Source organism: Eubalaena glacialis, chromosome 13, assembly GCF_028564815.1.
Source record: "Eubalaena glacialis isolate mEubGla1 chromosome 13, mEubGla1.1.hap2.+ XY, whole genome shotgun sequence".
NCBI classification, from domain to species: domain Eukaryota; kingdom Metazoa; phylum Chordata; class Mammalia; order Artiodactyla; family Balaenidae; genus Eubalaena; species Eubalaena glacialis.
This window is the reverse complement of record NC_083728.1, coordinates 15,619,952-15,633,885: the sequence shown is the minus strand read 5'-3', so window position 1 is coordinate 15,633,885 and position 13,934 is coordinate 15,619,952.

Below are 13,934 nucleotides of genomic sequence, written 5' to 3'. Positions count from 1 at the left end.
GCTGGGGGATGGTTGAGGCAGTACTGCGAGTGATGGGCAGCGGCAGGTGAAGCTTCCCTCGCTCGCCCTCTGCTCGCCCCCTGCTGTGCGGCCCAGTCCCTAACAGGCCAAGAACCGGTACCGGTCCACGTCCCAGGGATTGGGGACCCCTGCTTTATCACATGATTGTGACATGGTAGTCCTGACCCTACCACACACATGCTGTGTGACCTGGGGCACGTCATCTGCAGTTTCTCCACCTGACCAGGGAAACCATGTTACATTGACTGGTTCTCTGTAAGGATTGCCAATCTCAGGTATAAAGAGTTTAATCACATTTCTGGGACAATGATGTCCATTTTCCACCAAGAGGTCTTAATCTGAAAAAATATGTCTACCTACTTCCTTTGGACAAGAAAAAATATTTAGGTGTCAAATAATGATGATTTCTCTCTTATTAAAGTTAATCAGAGGGACTTCCCTGGCAGTCCAGTGGTTAAGAATCTGCACTTCCTCTGTAGGGGACATGGGTTTGATCCCTGGTCAGGGAACTACGATCCCACAAGCTGTGCGGTAAGGCCAAAAACAAAAAAAAATCAGAAGGACGTGGGACCACTGAGCTGAGCTTCAGCTCTGCCCGAGGCAGCTGCAGGGAGGGTGAGAAACACGACACTTCTGTGAGTTGCTCATGGGGCCAAGGCTGTTTTTTTTTCCAGGCTGGTCCAATATTAGTAAAAACTCAAGGTCTTTTCTCTTGTCCTCTTGTTTAACTATTATTTTATGATCCTACCAAGATATAAAATCTAGAGCTAGATTGATAATTATGTAGATGTTCCCCATCATTAAAAGGCATTTCACTAAGAGAAATTTTATAATACCCACTCTAAACAATGACTGTGCAATTCCCATGAGCATGAAATGAGACGTTCAATCCCTTGACAAATATTTCTCAAGGCCCTACAAACCATTGTTCTTGGTGTGGGAAAATAGCTGTAGACAAAATAGAGCAAAATAACTTGCTTTCTAGGAGGGAAACAGAAAATAGATAAAGGGGTAAATACTACGCCATGGTATAGGTCATGACAAGTGTTTTGAAGAAAGAGAGTAATGGGGATAAAGGAGGCTGTGCTCTTTCTGTAAACTGGTCAGCGAAACCCTCTGTGATAAGGAGGCGTTGAGAAGAGGCTGCAAAAAAAAAAAAATGTTCCTGGTGTGTTTGAGCAACAGCCAGGACCAGGGCGGCTGGAGCTGAGTGGGTAGGGAGGAGGGGAGAGGAAGGGGATGAGGCCAGAGTGGCCATGGGGCAGGTCGTGAGGAGCCTTGTAGGACTTTATAAGAATCAGTATTTGACTCGGAGAGCTGGAGAGTCACTGAGGGATTGGTCATGGGAGCAATGGGATAGGACTCAAATGTTGTAACAGGGTCCCTGCGGCTGCAGTGAAGAGAGTGGCCTCTAGGGGGCGAGGGCAGAGACAGAGGCCCAGTGAGCAGGCTGCTGCAGTGGTCCAGGTGAGCCATGATGGAGCGTTGTTGAACCTCTGTTTTTCCCTGGGTCTATGTCAGTTCTTTTGAATAACATGAATGACTTGCTCCGTAGAGGTTTTGACAAAACATAATGGAAAAGAATAAGAAAAAGAGTATATATGTATAACTGAGTCACTTTGCTGTCCAGAAGAAATTAATACAACATTGTAAATCAACTCTACTTCAATAAATTTTTTTTTTAAAGATACTCTTAAAGAAGATGAAAAAACAAGCCACAGACTGGAGAAAAAAGAAGCATAAAGGTTTTATGGCTGCTTCATCTTCCAATCATGAATATTAAATCATTAGCCATGGTGATTGACTCAAAATCCATGCCCTGTCCCCCCCGAATTTTCACATTTCACACCCCAACACCCCACCATTCTCTACTGCAAACAAACTGGTGGGTTCAGTTGTTGACCTTGTAGACTGAGCTGTGATGACCAGCCTCACAGCTGACCCAGAGCCCCTCCATCCCTGAAGCCCTGCGACCTGACTTCTGCCTGGAGCCTCCCTACCGGGGTCCCTGCAGGGCCATGATAACGAGGTAGTTCTTCAGTGCCTGTTCTGGGCTCTGCGAGCCCTTTGTATTTGGCGGCTACAAACGGAAGAAGAAAACTTCGAGAAGGAGGAGGACTGCACGAGAACCTGCGTTGCTATTATCCCCTTCTCTGGTAACACAGGGGGCAGGACAGGGTGGGAGGGGAAGGGCTGAGGGAAGAGGTGGCGCTCAGGGGGCCACACACCTCACGCCACCGTGTCGTTCCTCCTCGCTGCCTCCCAGGAGAAGTGGCTGCAGAGTCCTGTGAAACCACACACTGAGCACGTCCTCCACGGGCCAGCTTGGCAGAAGGTCACCCCTAGAAGCCCCATCATGAGAATCTGAGCCTCCTCACATGCTCCCCTTTTCTCAGATGGGAACACTGAGTCAGCCACCCTACAGAGCATGTCTGCAGAGCTCCTGAGCACCCCACCTAGGCTTGGAAAACTCACTTCCTTCTTGTTAATCATCCTGGTCCTGGGAGGATTGTGGTTGCTCATTTCTGGGATGGTTTAGGACCTGTCAGGACATACAGTGTTCAGGTCTTGGACTTCAATGATGTTAATCAGCAAATTCCTTCTTTTTGCAGAGAACATGTGAACTGTGCTCCCCTGAGATTCTGAAGTCCGAGGAGGAGTCATGCAGGGCTGGGCTGTGGCTGCTTCTGAAACAGTTTGATCTCCTCTGAGTCCTTCTCTACCCCACCCTCCTCAGCAGAACCCTGCCTCTCTCCTTCCCCCCTTGGGTCTACATGCCTTAGTTCCGTCTCATCCAGTGGATTTTAAGCACCATGAGAGCAAGTCTTCCCTTTATCCCTAGCACTCAGCACAGGTCCTGGCATAAAGGAGACCGTCCATAAATACTTGAGGAAGGAAGGAAGGAAAGAATGAATGCAGATGCACATTCCTCACGACCCGAGTAACTACAGAACCTACAGTTTGAAGCCAAGATTCTCGTCTTAACCCACATCCTCACTGCATCCTCACCTTCATCCCCCTCTCCACCATCACTGCTCTCCTTGTGGGTGGCCAAGGTGGAATTTCTGGCATCCAGTTCCCTCAATTTTTTTTTTTTTTTTAAAGCCATGCTGTGAGGCTTGTCGGGTCTTAGTTCCCTGACCAGGGATTGAACCAGGGCCCTCGGCAGTGAAAGCGTGGAGTCCTAACCACTAGACGGCCAGGGAATTCCCTGATGTTGCAATTTTCCTGTCTGTGGCTTCAAACAGTCTGGCTTATATTTCAATAAATTCATATTCAAATTACACTAACTGGATTCTGTGGTTTGCCCCTAAGAACCTTCACCAATAGGGTCCACAGAGATGCTGGTCCTTCTCACTATTCTGCAGAGCAGTGGGCACCTCCCCTTTTCCTGTCCTCAGACTGGGCCCTGCCAGGTATAGGAAGCACACCCATTACAGCACCATCTACCTCTGAATGGCCACCCCAAGCTACACAAAAACCCGGGTGAGAGACACCTCAACATGAAAACTTTCTTTCTTTACGTCTTGGCCCAGGGCAAATTTGGGGGCAGGTTGCTCTCCTGGACTCTCCGAAGGAGAAAGGAAGGAGCGTGAGGCTCAATTGTCCACTCTTCTGAGGAACCTCCTTCCCTGAGGTCACGTGTGGGGAGGGGCTTCTTACTTCAGTTAAAGTAGGGCAACTACCCTTTAGTAAGCTCTGGCCATGCGCCAAGCTCTGTGGTAGCATTTTGCCTGCATGATTTCATTTAATCATCCTAAGAATCCTGGGAGGGAGGAAATGGGAGCACGGAGATGTCACTTAGCTAGAGGATTAGTTTCCTGGGGCTACTGTGGGAACCAAGGTGGAGGCCCTGGGCTGTCACCTGAAGAGGTCAAGGCCAGCTTCCCTGAAGAGGTCAAGGCCAGCTTCCCTGAAGAGGTGATGTCTGAGCTGAGTTTGGAAGGGTGAGTTGGATTCTACCAGGTACCGTGAGGGTGAAATGAGCTTTGAGGTAAGACAAAGAGGTGGAGATGAGAACAGAGATTCTACGTCCATCCATTTCCCAGGTTGTAGTCTGTATCAATTTCCACGTAGCCTTTGAGCATCATGAGGAGACCCCAACTTGTTCCTCGAAGTCCACCCAACCCTGAATACAGGTGGACCTGGGAGTCCTCTCTGTACAGAGTAAGGGAGAGGAGTGACCTGGCAGGGTAGGGAGAACCACCTTATTTACATGGGAGCCCTGGCCCCAAAGCTTGAGATTCCTGCTTTCTTCTGCTAATCTCTGCTCCTGAGGGGAGTGAGGTGGTCGCCTTTATCATCTCTCAGGAACAGACCCATCAGACCTGAGTGACATAGGTGAGTGGATGTTTGGACAGAGGAGAGATTTTGTGTTGGAAAATAAATTGGAGAAGGCTACTGAATAAGTGCTAAAATTTCATAGGAGACAGTTAGTCACCCAGCCTCAGTTTTTATACACCCCCCCTTGGGGACCTCATTTTCTCTTGGGCATCAGGGGCCAGCTCACAGAATTCATCAATAGTACACTCTTCCCATTTAACCATAAGAGTTAAATGGAAAGGCCGCTAGGCCCTGGCTTTCCACGTTGGTGTTCAGTCTGCTCCCAAGAAACCTTCCGACCAGTTCTACTGTCTTTGTCCTAAGAGAGCATACAGACATTGGGAGATGGCAATCAAAAAGTAACCCCTGCACACAAAGTGTCTTTCAATTCCTTGTGCAAAATTTTGTTAAGTCCCCTCCACAAGCTTTCAGATTCTCAGGACTCAATTTGAGGGAATCCATCTTTTTCATTCCCTACAATTTATACAGAGGCTGATAGGATGGTAGCTACCTTCATGAGGTGTTTGCTCACTGGGTTGAAGGAGAGAGGTTGGTGTAAGTATAGGAGGGTGGGCCGTAGGGTCAGAGCACCCAAGTCACCTTCCCAACTTCCCTCCCCCGGTTGGGCAAGCGCTGTGGCAATTGGATATGTGGAAATATGAACAAGCAAAAGAGGATGGTTGAGAGGCAGGGCAGGATGTAGATGGTGGGCAGGGGTCCAAGACTAATGTAGGTATTTCCCAGGATGCACCGTATTTCAGTTTCATACTAGACCTTCCCAGCTGCAAGGCATTGTGATAAATGACTTGTTCAGAATCTAGTGAGTCCTCAAAGGGAGGTGCCAGCTCTCCCAAGTGGAGCCACTTTGACAGTGTTTCATGGTCCTGCCTCTGGGAAGATGTGGAATGGGGGATCTTTGGAGAACAGAGTCTGACTGTCTTATTACATACAGGGAAATTAAGGCATAGGGACCTCAAAAATCATAGCAGTTAAATAAATGGACATAGGTGGTGCTCGTTCTGTTACTCACTACCTCGTCCTCTTGGGCAAATTTCTCAGTGTCTCTGAGTTTTACTTTCTTTCATTATAAAATAAGGATAATGCTTGTACCTGTCAATGTTTACAGCCACAGAGCACTAGAAACACTCCTGTTCCTAGTTGAATGAGTTGGGCTTATTACTCACTACAGCAAGAAACAACAGTCACCCTTGGGAACCACATGGTGTCTCATTAAGAGAATGTTAGAAAGGACTTACAGGATGTGGGCTTGTGTTAGGTGATTTTAGGGAGGGTTTCAGCAAGCTGGCTTTGCTCTGGATGGATGCTGTCAGGAAGTGGGGAAGTTCTATGACTATCTTAACTGTAAGAAGGGACAACTAGATAAAGGTTAGAGCTATGTTTGGTAAAGAAGCAGCAGTCATTCATATTAGGCAGGATAGGGGGATACTTGGTCATTTTGGTGGCCTGTATAATGTAGCTCATTTTGTCTTGTTCAAACATGATTACAGGGTGTCTACTTTTTGTCTTAATCCATCATGGACACAGAATGACTTTGTCTGCTGTTAATGTTTTGCGAAATATTTATGTTCAGCAAGGGAACATAAGACCAATTGTGGTGCCAGGTCAGCTCTTGGAAGCCAGAGGTTGCTTTCTCTTTCTTTATCAACCTCATAGCATTATGGTGAGAATTAAAAGGATATGAGGGACTTCCCTGGCGGCCCAGTGGTTAGGACTCCACGCTTCCACTGCAGGGAACACAGGTTCGATCCCTGGTTGGGGAACTATGATGCCGCAAGCTGTGTGGTGCAGCTGAAAAATAAATAAAATTATTTAAATAAATAAATAAAAATAAATAAAAGGATATGAGATTCATAAAATGCTTTGCACAAGTGCCTGGCAGAGTAACCCCTCAATGAATGACAGTTCTGAAAACAGTAATAGTAATACTATTAACGATAAGTTATTTAATTATTATTAATAATTATTAATTTATAACAGTTTAATGGGAAAGAACTTGGTACTAATTAGAAGACATTGGCTTCAGTCGCTCTGGATGATGCTGTGTGATCTTGGGAAAGTCCCTTCATCTCTCTGAGCCAAAGGTTCTTTCTTTGCAAAATAAGAAAGAAAATTCTTCTCCCTTAAGAAATTCACAGCTTGTTTCTTTGTGAGGACTACATTGATTATGGCGCTGAAGTGCTTTGAACACACCACAGACCAAAGCACTTGCCTAAAAGCACGTAGGATTTTAGTTTCCTTGCCTTCTGGCTGCTTTTTAAATGTGCCGTCCACTGCATTAAAGCAAGGAGTATATAGCATTGTGTTTGTAGTGTCACCTTTCATAAACCCCCCTCAGGAATTTCCTCAGTGCCCAAGGAGTATCACAGTCGGCTTCCTAAAAAGGTCCCTTTCTTCTTCCAAGGTAACCTAAAGCCCTCTTGCTGCAGAGGTAGATCTCAGCCAGGTCCAGTCCCTTGCCCACCCCACGCCCTTTATTTGACCTTCTGGTCTCGCAAAACTGTAGGCGGGAAGCGGGGGCTTCTGCTGATTCTCTTTGGGATCGAGTAACCTGTTTCTCAGACGTTAGGAACAATTCTTTAAGGAAGGCACTGCCTGCCCCCTGGTGGCAGCATGAGGAAGTGCGACCTTCGCTGGAAGTTGCACATACCACCTCTACTGTGATGTGGCAAAATTGAACTCCTAGGTTTTGGTTTTTAAAAGTGTGTCTGTGGGGAATTCCCTGGCGGTCCAGTGGTTAAGATTCTGCACTTCCAATGCAGGGGGCGTGGGTTCAATCCCTGGTCGGGGAACTAAGATTCCTGCAAGCTGCAGCGTAACCAATAAATAAATAAAAAATAAGTGTGTGTGTCCCCGTGTCTGTGTGTGCCTTAGTTAATATAAACAATTAATATCTTTACGAAGCATCTGTAATACACAGGACAGACCCAATCTCTGCTCTCATGAGTTCAGTTTACTAAAAATCGCGTGAGATATTTAAGAAATGCAATGTCCCTTAGTGAGAAGAAAGCACTGGGGTGTGATGGGAGAGTTAGCAGGGGACTTGGCTAAGTGTGGAGGTGGTGGGAGTTGGGATCGGAGGAATCCTCCGGAGGACTTGGAGCAGAGGAATATCGAGATCTGATTTACTTTTTAAAAGGCCACCGTCCAACAGGAGAAAGTGTAACACACCAAGAATGGAGGAGGTCAGTCGGAGATGGAGATCTGAGATTATTCACCTAATGGAAAAATGGTATAAGAGGAGTGGATGACGTAATCAGGGAGTGGGCAGAATAACAATAATAGGGAGAATACAGCTCTGCTCTTGCCTCCCCATGTGACCCTGGAGGTGGGTCCATTTACAAGGGAGGCTGGTGCCTGGTAGTGTGTAATAATGCAGATGAATAACAACCACGGTAAAAATCTGGTTTACAAGGATGCTCCTATCTAAGATGATTTTGTGAAGCATTCCACATTAATTCTTGGAGTACTGGCTGTGTGTGCACTTTGCCCCTGCCTGTCCTGTGTTGTGCTGCCTGGACTTGGGATGCCAATTCAGCCTCTGTTTTCTCCTCTATAAAGTGGGCATGATGAAATCTACCCTGCCCACCTCTCATGACTATATAGAGGATGAGATTAGATAAACCCTGGGAAGGGATGTTCAAGGGAGAAAGAGGGAGGTTCTTTCTTTCCTTCATTTCTCTTTTCTTTTTTTTCTTTCTTTCAATTACTTTACATCATGTATTATATGTTTCTTTTAACTCTGTGTTTTGGCATATGCTCTTTATTACTCACTATCAGATTTCATTGGAATCATTTGTCAGTTTCCTAGAATTTCATGTTTGATTCTTACTTTGTTTACTCTTAAAGTGCTAAATATTTATTATTGATCTCCATCCTAAGAGCACATAGATAGCCCTATACTGACAGATTTCTCATGTATATATTTAATGGCTATTTTTAGGAGAGAATTTGTTGCCACACACAACATAGAGCTTTCTTTCTTAGGAAGGAAGAGGAAAGGCCATTGGGTAGATACTTGGGAGAGTCTGTTACAGTTTCTCTCCCCATGGAGACCAGGCAGAGAAACCATAACGCCTGACTTTCCCAGGCAAAGACAAAATACTTTCAGGCACCATGAACTGCTGGGAGTGCAGGCACAAAGTGTCTTTGGTCCAGAAACTGAGCTGTCAGAGCATGAAGGTAGATGACATCCTTGGAGCCACCGGGATGAAGCAGGGCCAGGTAGACAGAGCTCAGAGTATCTATAGGGCATTTTGACAACAGCTGTTGATCACGAGTTGGCACCGTCTTGATGGTTTGAAAAAAAATTGTCTCCTAATCCATGTGGACTTTATGAGGGTAGAAGTAATTTTTTTTATTTATTTATATTTTTATTTATGGCTGCGTTGGGTCTTCATTGCTGCACGCCGGGTTTCTCTAGTTGCAGCCAGTGGGGGCTACTCTTCGTTGCAGTGCGTGGGCTTCTCATTGCAGTGGCTTCTCTTGTTGCGGAGCACAGGCTCTAGGCACGCAAGCTTCAGTAGTTGTGGCTCACAGGCTCTAGAGTGCAGGCTCAGTAGTTGTGGCACACGGGCTTAGTTGCTCCACAGCATGTGGGATCTTCCCGGACCACGGCTCGAACCCATGTTCCCTGCATTGGCAGGTGGATTCTTAACCACTGCGCCACCAGAGAGGGTAAAGTATTATTTCATGTTATTGATGAAGAAACTAAAGCTTAGAAGGGTAAAATAACTTTGCCAAGGTCACTGAGCTAGGAAATGATAGAGCTGGGATTAACTTCTTTTCCAAGGTCACATAACCAATAATGACAGGAGTTGGGATTCAAACTCAAGACTCTCTGACTTTAAAGACTGACCTCTAAAAGAGGTTTGAGAGCAATGCCATCACAGACTCTGTAGATTCACAAGAGGGGACTCAAGTTACATCACATATGGATGCTCTCCTTTTCATAGTTTTTTGCACTGAGAGCATGTAGAAAAAATTTTTTCTGTGAAGACTTTGCATTTATGCCGTAGGACCTTACCTGTGAGTTAGAGGAGGATGAGGGCTGGGAAAAGGTCACTGGATTTGGAAATGAGGAGCTTGATGGTGACCCTGGTAAAGGCATCAAATCTCCCTGGTTGTGAGCAACAGAAACTGAGTCTGGCTATTGGAAGCAGAGAAGGAATTGGTTAGAATGGTGTGGGGATGCAGTGGGCATCCATTCACTCTTCCTGATTGTACCCTTAAGTGAGATCCTGTTGGAGTCTTTTGCTTGTAACCAATAGCGCTGATTTAGTTTATCTCTCAGAACTGAAGGGAGTGCTAAAAAGAACCCAGCTTGGAGAGAATGGTAAACAAGGCAGAACCAAGGTCTTCTCAGGCTACCTCTGAATGAGCTCCATGCATTTTCAGGATTCGTCATTCACTGCTCAAGATTAAAATTCCAAGGACAGCATCTGATTGGCCACTCCTGGTCTGGGAGTAAGTCAGGAACTCTGATTGATGAGCCCCTCAACCCATCGTGTTCTGGGTGGAGGAAGAGTCATCCCCCAAATCAAAAATCAGGCTACTATTATCAGTAAAAGGACAAATGGATGCTAGGTGACAAAACAGCAGAATAGCCCTTACACTCAGAGAGAGAGAGGTTTCCATGGAGAGAAGGGAGTTTGAATGGGTCCAAATTCCAAGTGAACAAAGCCCTATTGTATGGTAAAAGACACTGTGTTTGTTCCTGAGACTTTCTCAAATCTTCAATGTTCCGTTGATTACGGTCACCTTAGAGTGGGCATGTCTGCAGCTGACTCATTTCACCTCCCATTACAAAACTTTCCGTCTTTCCTTTCTATTTCCTTTCCTCCTTTTCTTCATGATAAACACGATTTTACACTTAGGAAATCATGTTCAAAATTTTTGATGCATTATCTATGCTAATCTCAGATAGATGTGTGTGTGTATAACATTTAAATAACTGGGACCACATGACTTGCTTTGGCAAGGTCTTCACTCTGCTTTTCTGCCTTGTTTCCTCCAGTGAGTCACTTTGCCTAGCTGAACTTCAGTTTCTTCATCTGTAAAAATGGGAAAAATAATACCTAATGCATAAGATTGTTAAATAATAACAATTACCTTTTATTGAACACTTACTGTGAGCCCACGCCAGAGGTCACAATTTTAAACACCTTCCAAGTCAGATGAGCAATGAGGATGGAAGTACTTGGAGTGGGAGGGGGGGCAGGGGAGACAATAGGTTATGGTGGGGATTATGGAAACTGGAGAGATCGCTCCTCTCATAACAAGAGAGCAGCTCTACTTAGCGTAGTTCATGGTTTTCAAAGTGTGGTCCCTTGAGTGGCACCATTAGCATCCCTGGAAACCTGTAAACGCAGATTCTCACGTTTCGCCCCAGTCCTACTGAATAAAAAGCTCTGGGGGTGGGATTCTCGAAATCCGTGTTTTAGCAAGCCCTCTAAGTGATTTGATGCTGGCTGAGATTTGAGACCCACTTCTCTAGTTGAACTTTGCCATGGGAGTTTGCACAACTGTGTTACCAAATTCTTTACTTTTTCCAACAGACGCTAGAAATTTACTTTTATGTGAAATCCCCCAATCTTAAATCTTGGCAAGTATTTCAAAATTTTTAAATGTACTATGTGGGCTAACATTACAATATTTTAGCCTGATTTCCAACCTCTGGTTTATGCTCTTCCCTTTAATCCTTAAAATAAGCTTACAAAACAGTTATCAGGGTACCACTTTTAAGGAAGAAGATGTAGGTCTGAAAAGTGAGGTGTTGCTCCAGGTTACATAGACAGGAAGTAGCCAGCCCCTGATCCGGATCTGAATGTATTTGGTTTTTTGTTTTGTTTTGTTTTGTTTTTTAAATTAATTAATTAATTTTTTTTTTAAATTTATGGCTGTGTTGGGTCTTCGTTTCTGTGCGAGGGCTTTCTCTAGTTGTGGCAAGCGGGGGCCACTCTTCATCGCAGTGCGCGGGCCTCTCACTATCGCGGCCTCTCTTGTTGCGGAGCACAGGCTCCAGACGCGCAGGCTCAGTAGTTGTGGCTCACGGGCCCAGTTGCTCCACGGCATGTGGGATCTTCCCGGATCAGGGCTCGAACCCGTGTACCCTGCATTGGCAGGCAGACCCTCAACCACTGCGCCACCAGGGAAGCCCCTGTATTTGGTTTTAAAGGCTCTGTCCTTTTCATTTTTTATGCAGAAGCAAAAGTATATGAATGTACCTAGCACGGAGCCTAGCATCACACAAAACTAACAGGCTTTTGCTTGCCTCTGGCCACTGACCTAATAAACTTTCTTCTCCAAACTTCAGCCCTACCCTATCCTTCTGACTCAGACTAATCCACATTCCTGTGAGGTAGAGTCAGTCTGCAGGGGGGCCCAAGAGGGCTGGGGAGGGGTGAGGCCAAGCAGTTTCCTGGCTTGGGGAGCTGGCTAGGTGCCAGAAGAAGGCTGTGGAGAGCAGTGCCTGAGGCTGAAGGTCCAGTAGGCAGCTGGGTCCACAGGCTAAGACCATTTGCTCATCAAAGTGTCCTCTGCTGCCCTAGACTGAGTTCCAGGAGTCGGCCTGGGCTGCGCCCCTACCTGGCTTCTGCAACATGGCTGTTGACTGTTCCCTGTGCCCAGAGTAAACAGCCCTGGCCCCTCCCAACCAGGACCTGTCTCCAGTCCCGAGGCTGAACATGGGAACTGGGGAGGCATTCTCAGCCTCTTTCCCCTGGGACCCATCTGTGGGGACAGTGGCTGGATGTACTTCTGTCACCAGGTCCGACTCACCTGTCATCCCAATGGTCACTGCCCCCGACCCCTTGTACCCTCCATCAGCAAAGACCTCCTGGGGCTTAAGGACCTCAGATTTTGGATCAGGAAGGATGTTTGAAGGTTCTTCTTGCTGGGTAACTGTGTTTTGGCCTTTACCAGCTTGCATTTTAAAGCTTGGTGTATACTTATCAGTCTCCTTATTAACAGTAGACACCAGTTTTCAAGTACTCACAGCCATTGAGCTACGATCCGTTATACGCCAGAGCTGGGGTTCCTGTGTCAGTCAGTGTGTATCTAGCCCTGAAGGAGGGCACAGCTGTTCCATTCAGGAACACGCCATTTGTGTTCTCATGGGATTTTTATATTATCATCATCTTTGGAGATGACAACATGGCAGCTCAGAACAGGGAAGTGATCCATTCAAGGTCCCTCAGCTGGCAGATAGTGGAGGTGGGTGGGAGTCAAACCCAGACCCCGTCACCCAAAGCCAGTGCCGAAGGCTCCTTTAATGACTTTCTCTACACCAACTGTGTGCCCTAGATGTGTCACGAAGAACGTACATTTATGATGGAATGGAAAAAATGAGGGCTTGGAGGGATGGAGACTTGGGATCAAACCTTGTCTCTACAGCTTCTCATGGGACCTTGGTTGGGAGGGTACCCCCTCTGCACATCCAGCCCATCCGTCAGGCACAGCTGATGACAACAATATCCGTCTGTTCACAGGTGTCTGGGAAGAGCCATGACTCCGTGAGACATTGAACACAGAGCTGCACACAGTGAGCCCTGAGAGAGTGTCGGTGTGGAAAAGAGAGGGAGGGAGAAACACACATGAAATGGCTCTAGATGTTAATAGGTGTTTCACCTTCTTTGGCCTCAGTTTCTTGTGTCCAGTCGGTTCATTCATGAATAATTTTTCCTGCAGCTCCTACTATGTGCTCTGTATCCCTACACAGCAGCTCCACCATGAATCTCTAAAGAGCAATCTGCACTCTGACCTGCTGACCCCGAATCCAACCACTTGATCCGCAGGCTCCTTCCTCCCTGTGGGTCCTGCCCTTTCCCCCTCCTTTACCGGCAGCAGGCATTACCGGGAATGGGAACCCCGGAGTCCTGGATCTAGCCTTCGGCCTCCTGCTGCCCTGCCCACGGGCCCCAGGAGGGAGGTGGGGAAGGAGGAGTGGACAAGGGTCCAGCTGCAGCTGGTCGAGCTGCACCCGGTTCCTGGTTCCCACTGGGGCCAGAGTGACACCTGATCCTGGGGGATTGTGAAATGACAGGAGGTGGCAGCCGGCCCCAGGTGCCCGTTGAGTCCTCTACCCAAGCCAGCTGGGCCCCGCCAACACCTCACGCCTCCAGGCACACGGTTAAATCTCCCCATCCGGAGGTGCCTCACTCCTGCACCATGCCTGCCTGCCGCTACCTCCATCAACTCATTGCCACCCTCCTCCCTGGCCTGCTGCTGCCCCTCCCCCTCCTCTGGCCCCAGGTGAGTGGGGCGGGGAGAGGCCTGTTGCCAAGAAGGGGCGGAACCGGGAGCCCCAGGAGGGAGCCAGCAGAGGCTTAGCCTCTCCGGGGACAGAGAAGTGAAGATTCCTGGTGTGGAAATGGGGAGACCAATGAAGACTAAGATGTGGGGATCCCTGGTGCCTAAAGGTGGTGACCCTTGGATTTTCAGGTGTGAGGTCCAATGTGCTGGAGGTGGGGAGACCACTGAAAGCTGAAATTTGGGGAGAGACTCTGTGCTGAGGCTGGAGACACAGTGGTAGGAGGGGAACTCTGCCCAAGCTCCAAAGCTCAGCTGTGCGA